The sequence below is a fragment of the Piliocolobus tephrosceles genome, chromosome 6, assembly GCF_002776525.5.
Source record: "Piliocolobus tephrosceles isolate RC106 chromosome 6, ASM277652v3, whole genome shotgun sequence".
Taxonomy (NCBI): domain Eukaryota; kingdom Metazoa; phylum Chordata; class Mammalia; order Primates; family Cercopithecidae; genus Piliocolobus; species Piliocolobus tephrosceles.
Window position 1 is genome coordinate 58,360,581 of NC_045439.1, and position 13,910 is coordinate 58,374,490.

At 34.3% G+C, this 13,910-nt stretch overlaps 1 long non-coding RNA gene across 3 annotated transcripts in view; it reads left to right on the forward strand.

The window, feature by feature from the left end:
- The window catches only part of LOC111549494, a 302,423-nt gene that overhangs the window by 190,530 nt on the left and 97,983 nt on the right, over positions 1–13,910 (forward strand). For all 3 annotated transcript variants that reach the window (XR_003309652.1, XR_002733756.2, XR_003309653.1), the window contains one exon: positions 5,082–5,188. This is a non-coding gene — a long non-coding RNA (uncharacterized LOC111549494). The remainder of the gene's footprint in view (positions 1–5,081; positions 5,189–13,910) is intronic.

The following is a 13,910-nucleotide window of genomic DNA, read 5'->3' on the forward strand; positions in this document are numbered from 1 at the left end:
AAAACCAAACACCGCATGTTCTCACTCATAGGTGGGAACTGAACAATGAGTTCACTTGGACTTGGGAAGGGGAACATCACACAATGGGGCCTATCATGGGGAGGGGGGAGGGGGGAGGGATTGCATTGGGGAGTTATACCTGATATAAATGATGAATTGATGGGTGCAGACGAGTTGATGGGTGCAGCACACCAACATGGCACATGTATACATATGTAACAAACCTGCACGTTATGCACATGTACCCTAGAACTTAAAGTATAATAATAAAAAAAAAAAGAAAACAAGGAGCCAGACTGGCTGTACCTGAATGTTAGGACTGTCACTTATTGGCTCTGTGATCTTGTACAAGTTACTTAACCACCTCCTGACTCAGTCTCCTAATTTGTAAAATGCAGATAATTATCATACCAACTTCATAGGTTTGTTGAGAGGATTAACAGAGTTAATACATGAAAACAATTGAGAGCACAGCTTCATGTATAGTAAGCCTTATAAACATACTTGTTATTGTTAACAGCAAAAATGTTTGTTCTCACCCTCTACTTACCTTTAGCTTTTACCTGCCTCCGTGTTCTGCTCCGGCCCCTAGCCCCACTCACACTCACATCAGGGTAGGTCCATTCTCTCTCTCTCTCTCTCTCTCTCTCTCTCTCTCTTTTTTATTATACTTTAAGTTCTAGGGTACATATGCACAACATGCAGGTTTGTTATGTATGTATACATGTGCCATGTTGGTGTGCTGCACCCATTAACTCGTCATTTACATTAGGTATATCTCCTAATGCTATCCCTCCCCCTTCCCCCAAACCCATGACACGCCCCTGCGTGTGATGTTCCCCTTCCTGGGTCCAGGTGTTCTTAGTGTTCAATTCCCACCCATGAGTGAGAACATGTGGTGTTTGGTTTTCTGTCCTTGCGATAGTTTGCTGAGAATGATGGTTTCCAGCTTCATCCATGTCCCTACAAAGGACATGAACTCATCCTTTTTTATGGCTGCATAGTATTCCATGATGTATATGTGCCACATTTGCTTAATCCAGTCTATCATTGATGGGCATGTGGGTTGGTTCCAAGTCTTTGCTATTGTGAATAGTGCCACAATAAACATACATGTGCGTATGTCTTTATAGCAGTATGAGTTATAATCTTTTGGGTATATACCCAGTAATGGAATGGCTGGATCAAATGGTATTTCTAGTTCTAGATCCTTGAGGAATTGCCACACCATCTTCCACAATGGCCAAACTAGTTTACAGTCCCACCAACAGTGTAAAAATCATTAGAAAGTCAGGAAACATCAGGTGCTGGGGAGGATGTGGAGAAATAGGCCCATTCTCTTATGGTTTGATAAAGCCACTCCTTTGACTTTATAATGTTTATAGTGTCTTTAAATGTTGTCTGCATTAAAGACATTTTGTAGTTGAAATAATATAGTCCTAATCCTAAAAGTAATACTGATTTGTGAACATCACTTGTGTTTCTTAAACTCTACTGGAATATATATATATATATATATATGTATATATCTCTCTCTATATGTATATCTCGCTATATCTATATCATCTATATCTATCTATATCTATATCTATATCTATCTATCTATCCACAGGAATACTTATTAATTCACCATTTTCTCCCAAATCCACTTGCTTCACATTCCTCAGCCTGTTCACCCACCTTTCTTCTCTGACACATTCCCCAGCCTAAGACTGATTCTGGTCCTTTATCCTTTCCTCATTTTTGTACCTCATTTTTTGGTAAAAGCTCAAATGTCTGTTCTGGCAGAATAGAGGTCTTCTCAAAGCATAAGGAGGACAAGAAACTGAATGGGGAGATAAAAATGCCTAATAAGTATTTGTTGAATATTTACGTGTCGTGTTTTTGCTTTACTTATTAGTGATGTTTTCATTTTTGTAAAAATTTTTGGAATAAGTTCAGTTCATGACAGAAGCACCAACCAAAGTAATATTACTTGACCTGATGAATTTATTTGAGGGAAATAACATTTTTAAAGTAATATGTATACCCATGTAAAGTACATTCATACCTTAAGGGTACAACTTGGAAAATTCTTTTTGTAGCTGAGAGTGCTAACACTTGTTCAGTATATTATGTATTTGGATTGCATATAAATTTAACTTATTTCTTATGTCTTTGCTCAAGGTAGACATTATTATTCCCATTTTACAGCTTGGGAACTGAGCCTCAGACAGGTTTAGTGATTAGCCAGAGTTCATGGGACTATAAGTAATAGAAAAGGGCTCTGAATCTAGGCTCAAAATTCTAAATCCTGCAGATCTTCATATCCTACAGCCTCTGGGATATAGGTGAAGCCTATGGAGCCTTTACCTCACCTTGTTGAGCTCTTAGTTTGAGACCTTTCCAGGTATACTAGTTTACTATCAGTTTATAAATTACTTATTGGGTTAAACCACGGAAACTGTCATCCTATAGAGCTTTCCTTCTTTTTTGTTTTCTGCACCGACTGTTTCACATTTCTCTTCTTTTCTAGGTAATATATGAGAATATTTAAGAATTTCTATATTATAAAACTCCCTTTTCATATAAGGTTATTGAAATTTAGCATATTTGTTTCCAAAGAGTTTTCTTGTGTAGAAATTGTAGAAAACATATTTTTAGTGAAAACACCAGTGAATATTGAACAAGTTGTTAGTTATAAGCACAGGTCTGGGAATGGCATTATGTAAATTTAATGGGAATTTTATATTTTATGCTTACTAGAATACATTTGTGAAGGTATTCCAGGTATGCATGTTCATTAAAGAGGAAAATCCTAAGAAATAAGGAAAAGAATACTCTCTTTCTTTTGGTTTGTACTGTTAAACATTATCTATTCACAATGAATTAAAATAGGTTAGAAAACCTTTTCATTTAGGAATTGGAATTTATAAAACTCTATTGAACAAGTTTTAACACTAACAGAAAAATAACCACCTAATTGACCATATGACTGAAATAAGTCAGTTTGATTCCAGAGGCTGAGCACAACCATAGACAATAGTTGGAAATGAATGGCAACAAAATTAAGTATCCAGAGCTCTTTTTCTTTTGTTGGTAGCAAGGACAGGAGAAAGCAGGCCTTGAAGGTAAGTGTGGGTACTCTGAATTGGAAGTCATGGTGTGCGGTTTACAGTGACAGATCAAATGGCAGGCAGAGGAGCAGCGTGTATGAAAACCTAATTCTTAAGAATGGGATAAGGAAAAAAGGAACATTAAATCACTTCAATAAGGTTTATTACTGAAAATTATTCTTAAAAATATAAGAAGTATCTGAACAGTGATGGGAAATTAGAAAAATTAAGCTTACATGCACTTATTGTTAAAAAGAACTGTAGATTTTGACATTTGAGAACCCATGTCCTTAAAATAATTGTATTGGTTTCTGGAAAATATTTATTTGAAACATGAGATGGTATAGATTTTTCTTGTTCTTTTTTTTCTAAACTCTTTCCAGTTACAAGTAAATTGTGCCACTGAAACAGATTGGATTGTTTCATTGGTTAAAATGACAGGAGAAGAATGTATTACAATGTTAAATTCCACTATATTCAGCCATGTATCTTTAGTTGTGTTGAAAAGAGAAAATTGTTAAAGATATTACCTAAAACTAGAAATTACAGGATCTTTAGCAATATAATTTGATCTCCCATTATGGAAAATAATTTTAATATTTTACATGAGATAATGAGGTCACCACATGCTTCCATATTCTACTTTTCTAGACAAATTCTTAAAGTTTAAAGGCAGAACACCCTAGGGTCCCTTTGAAACAGAGAACCCAAAGAAGTGCAGTTTGTGAATTTAAATGACTTTTTCCAAGCAATGTGGAATTCTGTATTCAATAGACTTATGGACTTTATTTCCCATAAGTCTGAAAGTTCCACATCGGTGGAATGTCAGCTCCTTTCAAAGAGTCAGTATAGCCTCTCTGTGTGACCGATGACATCAGTCATATCTGAGTCAGATTTAGAAGTGAAATCAATGCTCATAGGGAACATATCACATTTCAGGCAAGGAAGATTTCTATAATTATTCTAATTTCTAATTTACATAATTGCATATTTACTGATAACATTTGCAATTATCAAGACCACTGCAATGATAAAGGAGATGAGGGTTGGACGTGAGGAAAAGTAAGAATTTGGTTTTGGACTTGCTACGTTTTTGGTGTCTGTCAGTCATTGGAATAGAGCTATTAAATATTTCCTAATCCTTCATGAACTGTGATGGTCACTGGGAATAAAATACAAATACTATCTTCAAGAAGCTTATATGGCATTAATAAAAACTTGGCAGAATTTTTGCCCATATGTTCTCTGGGCTTCTAAGTAAAGCTGTATGCTTCTAGGCCAAATAGAATATGGTATTTTAAAAAGTCAGTTATTTTCAATTTTTGCTGTTATACTTTGTTTATTGATTTGTCTAACATTTTGATAAGAGAGTAAATAAAAATTTTGAAGGGTTATCTTTATTTTTTAAGTCATCTATTGAGAAAAATAAAATCTTGTTTTCTTAGGGATGAGTTATTTGAGGTTGGTGAATACTTATCTCACATAACAGATATAGGTAGGCTTTCGCAATATGGTTATCAATGTCTGTGGGTTAGGAGTTATGTAAATAAGAGACAGCATAATTGAGATTCAAGTTTTATAAGAACTGGTATACTTCACTTACATTTTCCATTGTTACAAAATATAATCAGTATCATTTGCAATCTCTAAGACTCTGATTTATAGATATCCATATTCAGATCTTTAATTTCAAAATTCATTAATGATTTTTCAACTACCTTTTTAGAATTAGGTTACTGTTAGGTTGTAAAATTTTTAACATCTATTGTGGGCATATTGTTTTGTTGGGGGGAATTCAAAACTATGGATTAGATAGGATTCAAACCCATTAATTTTGGAATGTTAAGAAAGTAATGATAAGTAAAAATATCCTACATTTGTACAAATGCGCATGTGTGTGTGTGCATTCAAAAATGTGTTGATTGTAATTAAATCTTGTCTATGGTAATTGGGTAAGAAAGCAGCTCCAATTGTGTTGTTTTTCAGATAAGGATCCTGCAGCTCAGAGTCACCTCTTGTTATTCTTTAATGGTAGCGTCTGGACACACTTAGTTCAGTTCTTCTTCTACTATTCCAAATGGATGGACCACAAGGTATGAGGCAATTGTTTAAGTAAGAAATATAATATGGATTTTTACAAGCTTGCTAGAACAGTTATGCATTGGGTTAGTTAGATCTTCTACTTAGTTTATAAACACCAAAACTTGTAAGTGAAGTTGCTGTGATTGTGAAGAAACAATAAAATTGGATGGAATAGGTCATTTGTTATAGTGTGCCCTTCAGCTTGGAAATGAACATATGTGATAAGTTTCTTGATTCTGAAATATTATGATAAAGAGTATCATAAAAATAATTAGGTAAAGTTAGCGCTTTATTTAGAAAATTAATGCCTCCTGTAGTTCTAGCTATTTAAGGTTTGTTTTGGCAAGCGGGTATTATTTTTGTAAAAAAACATAAAAATTATTCTTCTGCTTTACGTACCCACGTCATGTAAATATATATTAGAGGAGAAAAGCAACTGTATCCTAAGAAGTCCAGGCATTAAGTCATAAGACACATCTCTTTTTAAGCTACAGATATCCTTCAGTTTTAAAAATTTTTATGTTACTCTGATTTATTTAAAAACAGAATGTAGGTGAAAATGTCAGATTTCAAGGTAACTCACAAAACTCTTTTAAGTAATGCACCTGTATATTGACATTATGCTTATTCACATTTTAAATAGATAAAAAGCCTTACTTCTCAGTTAAAGATCCATATGTGGTGTACAGGGACTCCAATCAACTGAGCTTTTTATCTTTAAATAAAATGTTATGATTTTGATGACTATTACTAAATGTTGGGAGTATGTGTGTGTTTTTACCCATAGGTTATAACAACAACAATGTATGATACACCTGTCATGCAAAATACTACTTAATCATTTTAGTTTGATGGATAAGAAAATTATGCCTTTGAACTGTGAATTGCAAAATCTCTTGGGAGTAAACAATTTGACACGAATGTGACATTTGAAAATGAAATTGCATCAATAATGTGGAGACTGTCCCAGGTTTCATTGGAATTGCTGATAGTGTTTTGGAAAAGAGTTTGGACTGGCTGTGTACTGGCTTCAGTGACTGTGCTGCTCCTTATCTGGCACAGTGTCAAATGAACTTCATGAAGATTTAAGCCTTAGAGATAAGTGTGCAATTGAAAATGCAATCCTATTATGCATTTAAAGCAATGTGATACTACCTGTTCCCTAGACTGAATTGTAAACAGCTGCAGCTATTGGGAACTAATTTCCTGGGTTTAATGCTAATTTTCTTGATTATTCATATTACAGTTCATTGTAATATTCCATTTTAAAATATGAATTTGGAATTATTTTAAGTGATTTTATGGTGGGATTATTACAGGAAGTCACAAAGTGATTTCCATACCACCAGCTTATTTCTATGTTGCTGGTTTTTCTTATCCACAAGAGTCATTGCCTAGTAAGACTTAGAAGTATGAAAACAGCTGGCTCTATTTGGCATGCTGATTATCAACTTATGGCTTAAACCCAGAGATGAGTGGTTTCATAAGCAATTGTCTGCTGTGTTCTTAAACGATTTAACATATGTTCCAAAATGTATTGTTTCTAGTTTGTTTTTTCAAAATATTAGAGATGATCTATAACATGTCTTATAGACACAATACTCTTTTCAGGATGATGATGAAGGAAGAACCTGATTGAGCAGAACCACAGGAAGTGGTCCTATCTGGTCAATTTTGTGGTTTGGGCAAGTTCCTTAACCTCCCTGGGCCTTGGTTTCCTTATTTCTAACTTGGACATATTAATACTACCTCACAGAGCTATTTGTGGTGAAATAACAGCGTATATGTGAAAATGCTTTTACAAACTATGAAGTCTTATTTGAGAGTTGAATTAAGGCAGTGTTTTTCTCCACTAAGTTGCCACCTTGCCATTTAGCAAGTCAGGAAACATTGCTGATTGTAAGGATTGTGGATCGGCAAAGAAATGTGCTAGTGGCGTCTAGTGAGTGGAGGTCAGATAAGCTGCTAAACAGTGTAGACTGTACAGGACTGGTCCCCCACAACAAAGAATTACCTGGCCTCAAATCTCAATAGTACCGTTATTGAGAAATCCTGGAATAAAATTAAAAACTTCAAATATTTATATAACTTTAAGGAGATTACTCTCTCAATTTTTTCAAACATCTTTTAGTGGCTATAAATGCCATATTTATTACTTAATGCATGTTTTAATTCCAGATATGCTTAAAAATAGTAGTACTCACTATAGCATTACAGCCTATTTGAATTAAATTTTGATAATACATTAACATATATATATATATACATTTTTTTGTTAAACTTTATACAAGAAAGTATAATTATGACTTATGAGTGCTGTCTTAAATCTATGTTTGGAGTTTCCAAATTCATAGATATTTTAGTAATTCTTTAAAAGATTTCTTTTAGTTTTTAATGCTAGTTTATTACAGGCCCACAATCCATTCTGACTCTTAGTTTTAGTTTTTTCAGAGTTTAGCATCTTTTTGGACTTCAGACAGGTAATGTAGTGCTAATTTTATGTAACATATCTATTATGTAACACCCTACTAAGGTCTGGGAAAGTGCCCTGTAATCAACACCTTAATATTTATTCAGTCCAATGTGTAATAGGCACAGTAAGTGGGTTAAAAAGCTCATATGAGTTTAGATCATGCTTTACCATTAAAAAAAACTGGGGTCAGCTCAGGTTTTGTTGTCAAATGAATTACAAAACAAGTTTTCAATTTTCAGGCCTTCAGAACTGTTCAAAACGTAGATAATGTACGATGGCCATCTATCTATCTGTTATCTATCTATCTATATCATCTATTTATCTTCCTTTACTAGGCATAATGCTCTACATCTGTGAATTCATGTTACATCATCAAAAGAGCAACTGAAGATATAAGTTTTTGTTGTACCAAACAGATATGCACCCTCCTCCCAACCAATTCAGTAATTGTTGGAAAGGGCATGTATATTTGAAACATGCTCTGCCTTAATTAATGTTCTAAGTTATGCCAGATTATATAAATAAGTGTCCCAATTAATGAGCAGTTGCCTCCAAATTTCACAGTTACAAGGAAAATACATCCTGCAAAATGAAAACAGTCATAGAGAGGATACAATTTATAACACAAGATATTTACAGCACTATAATTGGATATACCCAGTCTGGGACTAAAAGTATTATTGGTATCTAATAGTGAATACATATGTTCAGAATTTGACACAGTTTCCAGACAATGTCACCATGACTGCTTCATTATGCATCCAACTCTTACTGTATTCCCTTATGAATGCTTAAAATTGAAGACTCACTTAAAGAGGAAGTTGGTGGTACAAATACTTGGTAGCCTCATGACAGAATGTATTGGAAATACAAGAGAACACTTCTCGAAGACAATGCCTTCTGCATAAAGACTATGGATGTGAAAAGTGTATAATTCTTACTGAGACTTATAGACAAGCAGCTTTCTCCCAAGACAGTTCTTCAGGTCCTTTCACACTGAAGCATGTGAGCCTGAAGTGTTTCAGAGTTAAGTTTCATTATGATTTCCCATATGGTATAGGAGCTTTGGCCCTGCCTCATGTATCTGGTTTGAGCCAAACTTCTTTTTTTTTGAGACGGAGTCTCGCTCTGTCGCCCAGGCTGGAGTGCAATGGCGCGATCTCGGCTCATTGCAAGCTCCGCCTCCTGGGTTTATGCCATTCTCCTGACTCAGCCTCCCGAGCAGCTGGGACTACAGGCGTCCGCCACTATACCCGGCTAATTTTTGTGTTTTTAGTAGAGACGGGGTTTCACCTTGTTAGCTAGGATGGTCTCGATGTCCTGAGCTCGTGATACGCCCGCCTAGGCCTCCCAAAGTGCTGGGATTACAGGCGTGAGTCACCACGCCCTGCAAGTCAAACTTCTTTGTTGTAGATTTCCCTGGAATATACTTCCACTCTTGAAACTCATAAGGACTTTGGTATTGGGAATGTGGGATTAGACAATCTGACTACACTACTATAAAATATTTAGAAATACTGTAGAAAATATTTTTAAAACTTTAATTTCAGACCCAGGAACCTAAAAAGTAAAGAACACTTCCAGTAGCAAAAAACAAAGAGGGAAATTAATTCAGGAAGCACAGTTATGAAACAGCAGCAAATGACGAACCTAGAATGTTAGTACCTACATGATGAGAAGAGACAAGGCTGAGTGAAGGGACTGGGAATGGAGATGGAACTGAATTTCTTATTAAAAAGCTAATACCTTTGAATAACTATACCTTCATAAAATAAGGTAATAGGAAAAATTGCTAGTTGGCTAGGAAATATGACAAATAAGTTTGTTTTTGACATTGAATAAAACAATAAAACAATAAATAAGGAAACAATTAAATAAATACTTCAGAAAAGTTTGTAATCAGAACTATGTTTATAGGGGTTGGCTTCAAACTTATAAAATATACAGTCTGTTAACTTTTAAATCAAGAAATTAGGATAAACGTTATCCTTGGGGTAACTGGCAGAAGAGATGCCAAATGTTTCTTGGAAATAGACAGCTAAAGCCCTGCTCAATGTAAGCTAATGATCCCAATTATCCTTTATTCCTTGTATAACATACAAGGAAAAAAAAAATCAACCAAGAATGGGTTAGTGTACATAACAAATACAGGATTTAGCCTCTCAAAATTTAGAGATATCAGACATAGACTATAACATAAATTTTTACAATTATCAAAGTAATAAAAATAGATATGTAAGGATGAGATAAAAATTAGTAGGAAAATTTTGTAAAAATGCATATTTGGTTGCTAGAAATTTAAAGTAATGTCCAGTGGGTGAGTTTAAAGATCAAATTAGAGATAAAGAAAGATTTCAACAAACCTGCACATGTACACCTGAACTTGAAAGTTAAAAAATAACAAGAAAATAAATTTTTTAAAAAAGAGGAATTTCATGATTTAGAAGGCATATCTGGGGCAATCACCCAGACTGCAGTACTGAGTGATGAAGAGATAATATATATGGTTAAGAAACATGAATCACTGAATGGTAAGATTGAGCATCTCTCTCTAAATGGGTTCTAGAGGGAGAAAATTGAGGAAATAGGGAGAGACTTTACTGAAATAGAATATAACTGAGAATTTTCCAGGAGCTTTCAGAGACATGACTTCTCAATTTCAGAGATCACAATGAATCCCAAAACAAGATCAATCAAAATAAAATCACATTTGGAATATTTAATGAAATGGAGAACAGTGAGGATAAAGAGAAAATTTTAAAGGCATCAGAAAGTAAAGGTAGATTACATGTAAAGGAGTGGTAGACTGTCACTTGATTTTTTCAACAGCAATAATATAAACCATGAAATAGAATGATCTTCAAGGTTATTAATCTGGAATTCTGGTCCAAGATAAACATTATAATTGAATAAAACAATAGTCATAATAAGCACTCATTTGGGGGGTATAAGGTTAAGATGGAAATAGAACAATAATGAACAGTAACTAGTAAGAAATAATAGAGGTGAGTCAATCATTTATTAAACAAGTATTATGAGTCAGGCACTTGCTCTAGGTGCAAGATATACCAACTGAATAAAACAGCAAAGGTCACTGCCTTCATGAAGATTTTATTCTAGAGGGAAGTGGGAGATAGCTATCAAAACTAAATCATATGCTATTTCTTTCATGTTAAAAAAAAAACAAAACCGAAGAAATAAGGAACCTGAGTTGGATGGATAACAATTTCAGTTAGGGGATTAGAATGGGCATTATTGAGAGGTTGACATGGAGCAACAATCTGAAGGAGGGCAGAAAGCATGGATCCAGGCAGAAGAAAGAGAAAAATGCAAAAGCCCCAAGGCAGGAACTGACCTGGCATGTTTGAGGAAGAGCTGAATCAGAATAAACCAGAAGAGCAGTGGGAGGTGAAGTCACAGGAATGAAGGCTAGAGTGTTGGGATTTTACTCAAAGATGTCCTATGCCCTTGTCTGTAGAAAATCCTTTTTGAAACAGTATGATTTTTATATTTACAAGAACAAAAAATCTCATCAAAAAGTGGGCAAAGGATATGAACAGACATTTCTAAGAAGACATTTACGTGACCAACAAACATGAAAAAAAGTTCAACATCACTGATCATCAGAGAAATGCATATCAAAATCACAATGAGATGCCATCTCACACCAGTCAGAATGGCGATTATTAAAAAGTCAGGAAACAACACATGCTGACAAGGCTGTGGATAAATACGAACACCTTTACACTGTTGGTGGGAATGTAAATTAGTTAAACCATTGTGGAAGACAGTGTGGAGATTCCTCAAGGATCTAGAACCAGAAATACCATTTGGCCCAGCAATCACATTAGTGGGTATATACACAAAGGAATGTAAATCATTCTACTGCAAAGACACATGCACATGTATGTTTATAGCGGCATTATTTACAATAGCAAAGACATAGAACCAACCCAAATGCCTATCAATGATAGATTGGATAAATAAAATGTTGTATGTATACACCATGGAATACTGTGCAATCATAAAAAGGAATGAGATCATGCCCTTTTTATGGACATGCATGAAACTGGAAGCCATCATCCTCAGCAAACTAACACAGGAACAGAAAACCAAACACTGCATGTTCTCGCTAATAAGTGGGAGGTGAACATTGAGAACACATGGACACAGAAAGGGGAACAACACACACCAGGGCCTGCTGGGGTGTGAGGGGAGGGAACTTAGAGGACAGGTCAATAGGTGCAGCAAACCACCATGGCACACGTATACCTATGTAACACACCTGCACGTTCTGCATATGTATCCTGATGTATTTTTTTTTTAGAAGAAATTTTTAAAAAGCATGTTTTTAAAGATATATTGCTATCTTTTGGAGAACATAACCTTTAACCGCAAATCCTTGTAAACCATTGTTTCTCATGAAAGGTAACATCTAATCTGGGGTATCTCAACTCCTTTCTTTACACATATGTTAAGGACTCTGTTGTTTGTTTCTTCTCTTTCTGGATATAAATGCAGATTAATAAATTAATAACTTTAGTAAATTCATTGTATTAAAATAAAAACATGTAAAAGTGATTGTTTCCCATGACAATACCTGGACAATATAAAAAGGCAATTTATTAGAGAAACTTTATTAATCTAAATGTAAAATTTCTATAGTAAACATTTGGCAATTCAGTTTTCAAATGATCAGGTTGGGCTTATTCTGAGAATTCAAGGGTAATTAATTAAATCTATAACTAGATTAAAGGAGACATAGAGGTAGCAAAAGCTTTGAAGAAGATTCAACATCATTTATGATAAAATCTTTTAACAAACTGTGAATAAATCTAATGAACAGTATCTATGAAAAACACACAGGAAGGAACTTCATTCTCAAGCACTGCCTCCTCACACATCCCTTCCTCATGAATAGTAGGAGAAATAGTTGTTGTTGTTTTTTTTAATTTGTTGTGGTTTTCTTGGTGGGCAAGTGAAATTTTACCACTAACATTTAACTGAGAGGAAAGCCCAGTTGAGTGCCCTGGCTTTTTTATGTACTGGTTTCAGGCTACAACTCACTTTGTTGATGCCGAAGACTAATCTTTGTTCCCCAGAGTAGTTGTTAATTCTGCAAACCATAGGTTTCAGGTACTGGCTTTCGTCACAGAGTCAGCAGAGTTCTAAGTTCATGATTGTAGTTTAGCCTTACTTTTATTTGGCTCTAAGAGATTTTCTGTACTTGCTATTGAGCTTAAAAATGTGTTGCAAAGCGTGTCGATTGTAATTTATCCAGCGTCTGACACTTCTTAGCTCTGCCTCTCTCTATATATGTATTTATTATTAAGTGTTTTAGGAAACTTAACTCTTTGTGCTAATGGTTGCACATACTGTTTCCTGTTAGTCATTTGTCTTTTGGCAGGTAAATAAATAAATGATGTTACATAAAGTAATATATGAGTCAACATTTACCACAGTGCCTGGCACAAAGTAGGTGCCAATAAATATTTCCTTTGCTGGTCATTTTGTATATTACTCCCCCAACTCCAACCCCCAAAATGTCGTGTGTGTGTGTGTGTGTGTATCTCATAATATCCAGTTGGATATATTAATGCATAACAAAAGACCCCATACATAATAGAAAAAGAAAACACCTTACAACAAGTGTAACAAGAAATAAGCGTGATCTCTATGAATTTTTTCTAAATCACTGTGAGGAACACACGAAAAGACTCTAAGATATAGAGACTAATAGTATGAAGAAAGTATTTTTACCTCATAAATTGACAGCTCCCCATAGATAAACTAATTTATATATTTAATGGGATTTTAATGATTATGGTAATGGTATTTTTATATACCAGAAAAACTGATTTCTACAGTTTATATGAAACAAATAAGCAAAAATAGCTAGAACTATGAGTGTGTGTGTGTGTGTGTATGTTTGGGGGGCATGTGCTAGGTGGTGTTACACATTAAAGCACATGTTACATCTACAATCATTGAAAAGAGACTGATATTACTGCTTGAATAGACAGACAAAGAAATGTAATAGAAAATCCAGAAATACATATAAATGCTCATAGGAATTTATGACAAAGAGGCATCTAATATAAGTTGTAAAAAGATGGATTTAATAACTGTCTTGGGAGAATGGTTAGACATCTTGAAAAAAATGGAATCTTCTCCTAAATTCAGAAAACTTTAAAATTATAAAAGAGCAATATGTTTTTTAAAAAACCATGAAAAAATTGACGGAATACTCAAAAAAATTT